Source organism: Anomalospiza imberbis, chromosome 4, assembly GCF_031753505.1.
Source record: "Anomalospiza imberbis isolate Cuckoo-Finch-1a 21T00152 chromosome 4, ASM3175350v1, whole genome shotgun sequence".
In the NCBI taxonomy this organism is placed as follows: Eukaryota; Metazoa; Chordata; class Aves; order Passeriformes; family Viduidae; genus Anomalospiza; species Anomalospiza imberbis.
Genome location: NC_089684.1, coordinates 49,375,286 through 49,387,566, shown reverse-complemented (window position 1 = coordinate 49,387,566; position 12,281 = coordinate 49,375,286). Strand labels below are relative to the sequence as shown.

At 39.9% G+C, this 12,281-nt stretch overlaps 1 protein-coding gene and 1 long non-coding RNA gene across 6 annotated transcripts in view; one reads left to right on the top strand and one right to left on the bottom strand.

The window, feature by feature from the left end:
- The window catches only part of CTBP1 (C-terminal binding protein 1), a 181,458-nt gene that overhangs the window by 82,298 nt on the left and 86,879 nt on the right, over positions 1-12,281 (top strand). The gene's annotated exons all lie outside the window — the stretch shown is intronic.
- On the bottom strand, positions 8-4,599 carry LOC137472912 (uncharacterized). Of its 2 annotated transcripts, XR_010998481.1 has the most exons (3): positions 4,457-4,599; positions 2,951-3,146; positions 8-2,329 (listed from the first exon to the last, which is right to left on the bottom strand). It is a non-coding gene; the product is annotated as an uncharacterized lncRNA (long non-coding RNA). The 2 variants fall into 2 exon arrangements; XR_010998480.1 differs by lacking the exon at positions 4,457-4,599 and having other exon boundaries at positions 2,951-4,314.

The window sequence follows — 12,281 nt, the reverse complement described above, 5'->3', positions numbered from 1 at the left end:
TCATAGCTTAGTTTATCAAAGAAAGTAGTTTTATTTAAACCAGACTTAGTAAAATCAGTGTTAGGCAGGAAATTGTTTTCAAAGACTGGGTTTAATTAGCATGCTTGAGATTACAGAAAAAAATCTAAGGCATAAGAGAGAATTGCCAACTTCTTATCTTTTCCACAAGGTTATAAAAATATTTTGTTACAGTTCTTCAAACACAAGTCTGTATTGAACCAAAACAATACCACATTTATTACTGTAGTAATTCAGACTGTTGAACTATGGTTTCCAAAGGTGAAAAACTGATACATTAACCCACTGATCTGCAAGTGTATGATAGTTTGTGAAAAATGTTCCGTATCCTTTTCCTCCAAGCAGTGTGGCAGAGAGCAGGATAAAATGAGTGGGAACAAATGCTAGAGTTAGCTGAACCACAGCAGAAAGTGTGTTTTTTATGTCAGGAGGCACACAAAGAATTGGTTGTGGGTTTTTGGTGGTAGTGTGAGATTTTCTGAAGAAATCCTGGAGATATGAACCATCAGTTCTCCCAACCTGTCTCAGCTAGTCTGGCTGTTATTTCATAAAAATGTGTCAGCTTAAAGCAACTGAGGTCTGAAGAATGGATCATTGATTGCAAAGTTTCTCAGTGGGCATTCTGATTGCCTTCATCATTTCCCCAAATCTGTTTATATAATTTTTAAAATTTATTTTCTGATTCTCTGTAGAATCAAATTCCTCGTCCCAGGGCAGGGTGGTGACGTGCCTTGGCACTGAGAGCTGCTCTCTGTAATTGAGTGTTCACGCTGGCTGTCACTGTCTGCTGGATGTTGGCATTATTTTCACTAGCCATAAACATGGTAGCCTCATCTGTACTTCACCTTGCCTTTTATCTCCCATCCAATGCCTCTGGGCAAAAGCACCCATCCTTCAATTAGTTCTAATGGGAGGTGGATAGAACATCAGAGCTTATAATGTATGAACTTCTGGAACTTTGTGCAATCCTCTTTTCGTATGTAAATGTTGTAACTTCAGAAAGCTGGTTAGTCGCTCATCAAAGCATATTCTTTCATAATTTCTGGTTTCATATGATTTGCCTCACTTTCGCTGTGATGTTTTCCTGTTTATTAGATTAGATTATGACTCTGCCTTAGATGATAACTTCTTTGGCAATGGATAGATACTTAGTAAGTCATTATAGAATAGAAATTGCTGTTCAGAAGTCACCTCTGTGATAACCTTGCAGAAACGAGGGAAATGAGCAGAAAAGTAGTTTTGGTCAAAAGCAAGCTGTCTTCTTTTTTCAGATTCACTAAAGGTTATAAAACTGTTTTCGCAGCATTTCTTCCTCCTTCCAAGTAAAGTAACTTCTTCCACCTTTATTTTGAGGGATTATGCTTCAAAACAGTTTTGTGGTGTGTGGTTTTGTTTTTTTTTGTGGGGGGTGTTTGGGTTATTTTTTGGGGGTTTTGGCGCTCTTTTTTTTTTGTTTTTTTTTGTTTGGTTTTGGGTTTTTGTTGTTTGTTTTTTGGTTTGGTTTGGTTTAGTTTTCTAGCTAGTGGCACTGAGGTGGATACTGAGCACAATATTTCTCTTTCTGCCCCTGGTGTGCTGTGCTCCTTTGTTAACACCTGGTGACCACTGCTCTTTTGAGAGCTACTGGACCTCTTGGTCGACAAATTCAAGGTTCACTGTTCTTTTTTGTGTTGCTCAGTCTTTTCTCTACTTGGATCTTCACAGAGAGGTTTTGAAGCCTGCACACAAAGTACAGTTAGTAATGACTTCATTAGTAAAATCAGATTATTTTTTTCCTGGAACAGTGCTGCTAAATGTCTGGATGAATCTGTTGTATAAAGACACAAGATTTGGCACCTCTGATTTATGAGGGAAAGGAAGTGATCTGTGTATCTCTTCAAGCTCTGAAACAGAGGAGCAAACAGCAAAGGAAGGCCTCTGTTTACACTGGTACTGACAAAAGGATCTTCTAGGTTATAATATTTCATAATACATAAAAAAGAGCTGATGCTTGCTTTGTTCTTTGAGGGATTTGCTTATCATGAAAGATGTGACTGCTTTTGGGCTGGGACCTTAAAAAGCTTATTGGTATATCACATCTCTGGAATCTCAAAAGAGAAAAGCAATTTAGATATTAATCTCGGCTTGGTTCTTTACTCAGAGAATACCCAGAAAGGCAGGTTTGTGCAGGAGAACATTTTCCTTGCTTTGACTCTTCTCTGACATTACTTCAAGGCCACATACAAGGATTCCTAGAGTTGAAAGAAATAAGATACTCTCATTTTTCCCCAATTTCTTTTCATTCTGCACTTCTGTATCTCCTCTCGGTGCCCTCTCACAAAAAGAAGCTAAATAAATTTTTAGCTTCAGAAATGGACAAGAAATGCTTTCAAAGGATGTCAGATGCTTTATTGTCTACCCATGGAAAATTATGTACCAAACATTTTTAAGATAAACCCAAGATCAGACAGTATTATAAGACAGCTTTTTTTATGAAGCTCAGGACTGGGAGAAATTACTGATTTTCTGAAGACCTGCTTCCATACAGATGCCTGCTCTGCTTGTAGGGAACAGTTTATAGCTCCTGAAGGACAATACCTCTAAATACAGGTATCTGATATTTTTTATGTCAACAACACAATACAAAATTTTTGTGATTGGGAAAGAAGCATCTAAATTTGATTGGTGTAAGTGCAGGTTTACTAAGGGATGGAAGGTTTGGAGCTGGTTAGTTATCAGCATCACTAAAAGCTTTGTTGCCCAGTCTTGAAAAGGACTGGGCTCAAAATGTAGCTTCTTCATGAGTGCCCATTTAGAATAGAACAGGTTAGAATTTACAAGTGATTAATTAAACAGAGAATGCAAATGAAAATTTTAGGAGTGATAAAAGCCTCCAGTTTGGTATGAGGAGGACTGACAATGCAAGTCAAAAGTAAATATATTTTTTCCTTACTTGCAGAAAATTTGCTCTTCAAACATCAGGTGCTTGGACAACTTCCAGAGTCAGGATGTGGACTAGATTGACCAATTTTCAGCAGATAAATCTTCTGATTCCATTTTTACTGAGTCTTCAAAATGTTAATGATTTGCTATCTGCAGACTTAGGAGTATTTCTCAGGGACTGGAACACTGCCGAACTTATGCCGAGTCTGAAAAAAATGATTCTTAAAGCATTTCAATTTTAAACCCCATAATTCATCTGAGTATGAGCTGGGAGAGTATCCCACAGCATACTGCAGATGAGAGCTCATACCTGTGCTGCTGGGGTTTCAGTCCTCTTCAGCAGAGAAGAAATGGGAAATCTTTCCTTAAGGGTTTCACATCAGTAATGGAGATAAGAATTTAGAAAATTGGAGAGTGGGGAATTTGGTTTGCTATACTTAATGAATAGTTTTCACCCATAAGGATGTGATTAATCCAGTTGTTTAAATGATGCATTTTGTAAGTATGTAGGTGTCTGAGGATGCATCAGTCTCTTGGTGGGAGATTACAGGTGAGTTGGGAAGTTGGTATTGCTAAGGCAAAACATTTATTTCCAGGCTGCATTATAAAAATAGCTAATTTGCCAATAAAGCAGCCAGGGCACTTCCAGGGATGGGATCATCCACAACTTCTCTAGGCAGGATCTTAGAGTGTTTCACTGTCTTTTGAGTAAAGAACTTCTTCCTGAAAGCTAATCTAAACCTGCCCTCTTTCAGTTTAGAACCATTGCCCCTTGTCCTGTCACTATCTGTCCCTTCTTTTTATCAGCCCCCTTAAGGTAGACTTTGATGTTGTTGTACAGCTGAAATCTCATAAATCCATTAGGTTTATGACAGAACTGTTTTGTCTGCCCAGTTTGATAAAGAGAACCTTTAGAGGCTGTATCAGGATGTCTTTTGGTGGTGTCCATTCTTGTGGTTTGGTTGTGCTTATTTATGTCCTCTAGATCTATTTCCAAGGCCAAATTTTTATGAGGGCTCTTTGTACAAGAGGTAATCAAGTCCATTGGGAGTATTTAGGTGCAGTATAAATACAGAAATGATGAAGTCTGTGGAGTTTTGTGGTCTGGAGATTTGTGCAGTCAGCTAAATGAAAAGCCTGGTAGTGAGCCATGTGAGGCTCAGCTGTGCCCCAGGTCTGTGCCCACTCTGCTCCAACCTGGGCAAAACCGGGGGCCAGGACTGCGGGGGAGTCACCTGGCCACCCACAGGTGTCTGCAGCATGTGTACACACATTATACATATATATATATCCAAAACAGAATCACAGAATATGCTAAGTTGGAAGGGACCCGCAAGGATCATCCAGCCCAGCTCCTGGCCCAGCCCAGCACCATCCCCAAGAGTCACCCTGTGCCCGAGAGCATTGTCCAAACACTGCTTGAGCTCTGCCAGGCTGGTGCTGTGCCCACTGCCCTGGGGAGCCTGGTCAGTGCCCAGCCACCCTCTGGGGGAAGAACCTTTTCCTGATACCCAACACAAACCTCCCCTGACACAGCTTCAGGCCGTTCCTTGGGTCCCGTCTCTGTCACCACAGAGCAGAGATCAGCGTCTGTCCCTCCTCTTCCCCTCTCGAGGAATTTGTAACTGCACTGAGGTCTCCCCTCCGTCTCCTCCAGGCTGAACAGACCAAGCGCCCTCAGCCTCCCCTCACACGGCTTCCCCTCAAGGCCCTTCACCGTCCGTGTGCCCTCCTTTGGGCACTCTATTCTAATAGTTTAATGTTTTTCTTATACTGTGGCACCCAAAGCTGCCCCAGCACTCGCGGTGAGGCCGCCCCAGCCCCGAGCAGAGCGGGACAATCCCCTCCCTTGCCCGGCTGGCCATGCTGGGCCTGCTGCCCCAGGACAGGGATGTCCCTCCTGGCTGCCAGGGCACTGCTGGCTCAGGTTCAACTTTCCACTGACCAGGAGCCCCAGAACCTTTCCCTGGCACTGCCTTCCAGCCCCTCATTCCCCAGTCTGTCCGTACACCCAGGGCTGCTCCATGCCAGGTGCAGAATCCAGCACTGTCCCCTGTTGGACCTCACATGGTTGGTGATTGCCCTCGCGCTTGCTGAGGTCTCTCTGCAGGGCCTCCTTGCCTTCGAGGGAGTCAGAGTCCATGTGCAGAGGAGAACCAGCCCTGGGCTCACATTGACAGCAGCCAGGGCTACACCTGGTGCCTCTGCAGATATTGAATATTTGTGTCGAAAGAAAAGGAGCATTCATGTGCACACCGAGTGATCCATTTATTTTGCTATTCTAATACTTTATTGACTTGAAATTAAAATAGATCTTCTACAATTTGAACTTTTAACGGACTAGTTATTGTCATTCTGCTGTAATTGCTCTTTAATGTCATTTGAATAACAATCGGAAAGGGGAAAACAAAATTTATGTGCAGTTAAACAGCTGCAGCTGCATCAAACACAAATGTGTGAAAGTTTCCAAATAGGAACTTTAATTTGGCAGTGATTTTGGCAAATAATTGTCCTTTTAGTGCAGCTCAACATCTGTGTGTAGTTTAAAGTTTTGTTACCTCTTAGATAATTAGCTGCCTAGCTTTCATTGTGTTTTAATGTGGTAAAAGACCCCAGTATAAAATATTCCAGGTTTAAAAATAGCAAACTGTGTTGTACTCTTGTTAAATTTATGTGCTTTTCCACAGCCATCACTAATGGGTATGAAAATACCTAAGCTGTTTTCCTTATAAAAAAGCATATCAAGTAGTAGTGTACCAGAAAATACTTGGGGGAAAAGCAATAGGCACATACCCCCTTCCCACACTTGGCTGGAAAAAATGTATTATTCTTTGAACCGTCATTGAATCCCAGTGTACCTGCAAATGTACAGTTTTACTTGGAAAAAACAGTGCGTGGTTCTCCAGAGATGGATATTTTTGCTTGAAGAAAGCAAGCTGCAGTGATTTTGGGGGGTATGGCTCTGGGAGTCCCATGTGTGCAACAGCTTCTCTTAAAAGCATTAATTTCTACAGTATGAACTTTGACTCATAATCTGCAATTTTTATGGAGACACTTTACAATTCTCAGTAAACACACGTCAGACCAGAGCTGCTGTTCCATCAAATCCTTCCAATACTGAAGCAGGGGAGCAATTTAATGAATCCAATGAGAGACCAGTGTAAACCCTGATGATGAAATAATGAAATAATGAGTTACGCAGCAAGTGGTGAACATGTAGACGTTGGTGCCTTGGGAAATTTTGGATTTAGATTACATCTGCTCTGCAGACTGAAAAATGGGCAGAACAAACTCTTGGACATCTGATCCATGGGCACCAACAGCAATAAGTGGGGATATATCCTCCAATAGCCCCAAACTCAGCAGCTGTGGGTGGTGGAACATCCAGAGGACTGCTGCAAACTGTGTTTTGAGCACTGAATTTCCAGCTGCCTTGGTAGCCTAGTCCTTCTGTACATTAACAAACTAAATGCATTTCAGTGTTGTGTATTTGAGTTTTAAAACATCCAACACCACTGATGTGACCTTTCAAATATGTAGGAAGAGCAAAACCTGAAGTGCCAGCCCTGGAGTTTTTCACTTAACCTTAATCAAACATCTCAATATGTCAATCTCTAAACCATTTTCTTTTAAATATCTTTGACATTAATAGCTTGCTCTGAGAACATATGTGACATTAACACAGGGATTTTAGGCTTTTGAATTCATTCATCCTCCTGGGAGGTGGACAACCTTCCTTTTGGTTCTTTGAGTGCAGGGTGAGTAGGCAAAGCCCTATATTAAGAACAGGCTCAGATCTGGAGCTAAAAATGAGTAAAAACCTGTGTCAGGTTTGAAAAAAACACTTTTCCACCATAGTTACATCTGCCTTGTAAAGTGTTAAATCTCTTTTTGAGTCCTTTGTAAATCAAGTAAGCAACTATACAATCTACACAAATCTCTAGCCAGACCTTCTTTCTCTTTGGATATTTACTGTGGTCTAGCCAGAAAATTTTGGAAGAGAATCGCCTTAGTATTTTTTTAAATGTGTGTATTACTGCCAGGTGAAGAGATTGTTGTCTTGTGCTGTGGTTCCTTTAAGCCCCAGAGTAGAAAATCATTAAAGTTGGCCTTTCAGGCTATATGATTTTTATCTGTGTAGAGTCCTGCTCCAAAAATTGTTTTAAGCTCAATTAATTTTGCTATTATTTAACCTCTTGTTTAAATGTCTGATAATGAAAAGAAAGAATACAAAACAGACTCTAGTGAGAGACTTGTAAGAGGTGAATAATTCAACTTTTAAAAATCTGTTATAACTTGATTTCTTGGCCTTGGTTGTGCCTCATCTGTGCAATTAAAGCACCTCCCAGTCTGTCCTCCTGATCACCAGATAATGTTTAAACTCCTTATTTCTGGCCTAACTGTACATATTTCCAGAACTAATCATTTCTTACTAGCCAAGGCAATTTATCTTTCTTAAATATTAGATATTATTATTGAGTATCAGACTTGCTCTGCTTGAGGAATCTGGGTCACTTCTTAGGTTTTAAATTAAGGTAATTGGTTCTGTGTTTTCTCCTTGTGCTTTTGATGTATCATCGGGGTACCAGGAATGCTCAGTTTCTGCCCCTTTTTTCACCTCCAAGAATAAAGTGTAAATTGTGACTGAGGATCTTTGGTGGGGCTTGAGGGTAGAGGAAGGTGCATCTTGGTGGTGATATGGAGCTCCAGACTAATGTGGCACAACTTTCACAAGCATCAGTGAAATACGTGAAATAAGTTGGGTATTATTAATCCCCCAGCCATCAGCTCTTGCTTTGGAGGTCCCTGAGCACAAAGTTATTCCACATTTGGGAAAATACTAAGGTGTGGATTTTGATCTTCGAGCTGTTGTAAGGTATTCACCTTTGGCCGTGGGCAACATGCTGGGCTCTGAGTCCTTGCTCTGGCCCAGGAAAGGACTTTGTCCAGTTTAATCAGAGAAGATAGCAGCTGTAAGAAAGGAGGATTCCCAGGAACGGAGGAAGACAAGCAACAAAGAGTTCAGATTCAGGTCAAGAAGCACAACTGGAAAATATTTTGAAGTATACCTTTATGCTGCTGGGTTTCTTCAACAAATAATTTATCTTCACCTTAAATGCATTTATAGCTTCACTTTAATTTTTCTACTTCATGGCTTGATGGTTAATTTTCATATATTTAATTACAAGTATTTTGCTGCATGTAGTGTTTAGATTGATAGAGTCACAGTTTCTCAAAATTATGTAGTAAGTTCATTTTAAACAATTTTACTATTCCCCAAAAGGTTGAAACGCAAAATTATATGTGCACTTGACAAAGTAAGTTCATTATTTCACCACACAAAGATAGTTTTGTGATGGATTTATTGTGCAGTTTGAGTAATTTTGGACAAGAGTCCCACAGATTATTTGATGTGTTTTTAATTTTAAAAATATATTGGATTACATAGAAGATGTTATTATATATTAATGCATTTTTAAAGTATTACACTACTATTAAATCATAGTCTTTCTCACACACATATTATATAGACTTTGTAATATCAAAAATGAAAAACAGTTTATAGTCTTGAGGAGTAAAGATTGCCAGCATTTATCTGGATGTGACAGAGATAAAAATTAATTGAAGGCAGCAAAAAAAGTGACAGTACATGGTAATATTTTTATCACACTCAAAGTCAGTCGATTTTCTTCATTTAGAGCTGGAAGTGTAACATATTCTGGTTTTCTCATCAGTTGTAGGAAAGACTGATTTATTCAAGCCTTCCTGGTGCTGCTTTTCAGAGCCATTATCATTTCCCATCAGCTGGAATGGGTTTTCATAAATAATGGGAGGCAAAATGGGAGGTTTGGGCTTCTGACACCCAGCTCCACTTCTCTGCCTTGTTCCACTCCTAAGTAGGCAGCAGCCCTGACATGCTTCGACTCTGATTTTCATGGAGTTTGTGCATTAAAAACACTTTCTTAATCTTTAATGTGCATCTCTATGTGCTGTCATAGTTTTTTATTTGCACTGGTCCGGCCACAGATAAATTTGTGCTTAGTAAGAAGAGACCTTTTTTTTTTTTCCCCTTCTTATTTCTCTCTCTCATTGACATAAATCATATTTCAGCAACTTAATTTTGCACTTTTTCCCTCTCCAAATGTATCTAGGTCCATAATGGTAACTGAGAGATATCCATTACATTGCAGGACTTTTGTTTTACCAAGTTGGAAGGAGGTAGCTGGATTTTTGGGATGGTTTTCAGCTCTGCGGTTGTGTTCCTGATTCACACTTGTGCCAAGATCACTTGGAAGCCAACTCAGCTGGCTTCTTGTGCCACTGCTCCTCCAGTCCTCACCTCCCTGAGCTGGTATTAGGACCAGCAGTGCCGTTACCAGTGCTGTTTTCTTTCTGGAACTATTTCCAGCAAAATGCAGAGGTTCAAGTGTACCCCCTTGGGTCCCAGCACCTTTGGGGCTCTGGGCTCTGCATGTGACTGGGCTCAGAGGGATTGCTGTGTTTCCTAAGAGAGCTGCCTGGTACAGACTCACACTGTTGTGCGAGGAGTGCCATGATGATTAAAGGGTTAAGGATAACAAAAGCACAAGAAATGTTATTGCTCTTTGTTTTTAAGAAGATGCTTTTTATTTTCAGTTGAGTGGGGAAAGGAATGAAGAAAAACATTAAAAAATAGTCTTATCATTGGTTTCCAAAAACACAAATCAAGTGTTTTGCTCCCTGGTGTTTGCACAAGTGTTCTCAGGGCCTGGGGTGAGGAAGGAGGGGGAATTCTGTAGACAAATAAGTGTGATGCCTAGATGTGTATTATTGTAAATACCAATTTGAGGGGTCAAATTCCAAACTGTTCTGCTGTCGAAAGCTGACTGGCTTCATGTTACTGGCTTGGCCAGTGATGGATTTGTTTTCATCAACCAAGTGACTTCAACTGTCTGTGCCTTTTCTTCCCTTTGCCTTATCTCCTTCATCTCTAATGGGAGACATTTACTCATTCTGAGTTCAGGCCATGGGGCTGTGATTTCATCTGGCACATTTAGATGTTACCAGATCTTGCTTCATGTACCAGAATAGGGATAATAATAGATTGCTTGGAAAATTTTTAAGATGCCCTATCTCTCAGCGGGTTGATTTTTCAGCAATAAACGCAGGTTTCCAAGTTAATTTTGGTTCCATTGCAGTGTGCCTTCTGCTGCATGCAGAAGCTTCAGTTCTCTCAGATACAGAATTCATACATAGATACACCTCCCAAAAACCTCTGTGTGCACATTTTTATTGCATGAGCTCTGGCTCAGAAATGGAACCACGCCATCATTGTGTACATGTGAGATGTATTTAATAAATGGGAAAAACCTCCCATCTCATTTGTAGCTTACTTGCTGTCTCTTCAGCTACAAAGTCTGTAGTGTACAGTTAGCAGTGGTTGAGTCTTGCATGGATTCACCACAAGAAATACTACAAGCTGTTGAGTTTCACCATTACTCAATATAGCACTCACTCTAGCACTCTTCAAAATATTTAACAAAAAGGAAAGTTTTTTTTAGAGGTGCTTGGCATTTTACAGTCTCATGATAAGCAAAAGCTTTATCTATACCTTAATACTGGTTTGAAAGTAAAGTCTGTAATGTGATTTGTAAAATAGATTTCATTATTGTATATAGAAAATTTCTCCTAATTCTTGTAAAGACAAAAGTATTTACAGAGAGTAAAACTTGATTTACAGTTGTACTTGAAACTGTTGCTATAAGAACATAATGTAAAAGTGAGGTAAAATAGTATAAAAACATGTATAAATTATATAAAACTAGTTTGCGATTAACCATCTGCAAATATTCTATCATCCTATACATAATGGACCACCACCAGGACTCACACATAATGTTAATAATTAAATGTGTTTGAAAATACAGCAAATGCATTTTTGCATACCTGTAGCAGTTTCAATGTTGACAATTTTCATTTTTCATATTAAATAGAAGAGAACTGCATCTACTTTTAAGAGAAGTTGTTGTTACCAGAAAAGAAAACAAAATAAAAAGAGGTGAAATGTGTAATAGCAGCAATATTTTACTTTTTATTGTAACTTTCCCTATAATCAAATAAGCTCTAACTGCCAGGACATTTATATCATTTGTCAGGATGTCCAAGTTGTTCGTCGTCATCATCCACCTCAAATAAGTCAGCCTGTTCACTGCATTATGTTCACTACTCAGTTGGCCAGAAGAAAACCTTCTTGGAACAGACAGATGGTGAAGAGATAGTAGGAACTAAATAAGTAAAACAAAATCACATGTAAACTTGCTATTTGTAAGTACATATTGTGGTTTCTTCCAGAGGTCATCTGGCTTCTTGCAGTTGCTGACTCCATTAAAAAAAATATAAAATGGATTTTGTTTATTTCACTTAATTTGCATTAGATGCATAGTGCCAATTTTCAGTGTGTTTTCTTTCAGGGTTTTTTCTCTTTCTTTCTTTTTTTTTTCGTTTCCAAAGAAAAGAAGTAGAATTTCAGCTGCTCTGTCATTACTAAAAACCCAAAAAAATTTTAAGTCTGTACAGAAACAGCTCCCACTCCTCCCTGAACTTCTTTGTGTTACAGTGCAAAATTGTAACAACCCTTTTTGTGTCAAAGGGCTGATGAAACACATGAAAGAATGAACTTTTATATAAATGACTACTTTAAAATACTGTTCTCTTCCCCAGGTTTTTCTTTTAAAGATTTAGAGGTGTTTCAGAGTCATGCTGACTTTTGACAGTGAGGAAATCAGGCACTGAGGGCAGGTGAAAGAGTTTTTGGAGGGAGGCTGGTGTTTCCAGCAGTGCTGGGGACACGCTGAGCTCTTTGCAGGGAGCCACCAGAGTGGGTCTGTGCAGGTGATGGTCCTTGTTTATTTTATTGGCCATTCTTCAGCAGGGTGTCTCAGCCTAGGCAGAGCCATCTTCAATTGACAAAGGCTCAAAAGCCATTTTTGTGGCTGTTCTTACAATCACAGGGTGGTTTGCGTAGGAAGGAACCTTCAAAGGTGGTCAAGTCCACTCCCCTGCCCTAGCCAGGGTTCACCTCCCACTGGAGCAGGCAGCTCAAAGCCCCACCCAGCCTGGCCTTGAGCACTCCCTCAGTGGTAATTAAAAAGATGCGCTTGTCACTGATCCTTTCCCCTTAAATCTTCATGACAGCATTCCCACTGTTTTCCTTCTCTTCCCTTCCTCCTTCTTCTCTCAGCACCTTCAGATGAGTGTTTCTGGGGTTTGTGATTTTGCTGTATTGATAATTGTGTGTTGGGTTGGCAGCATTCTTTGCTTCGTACCTACCAAAAGCTGAATGGAAGAGTTTAATGGATCTT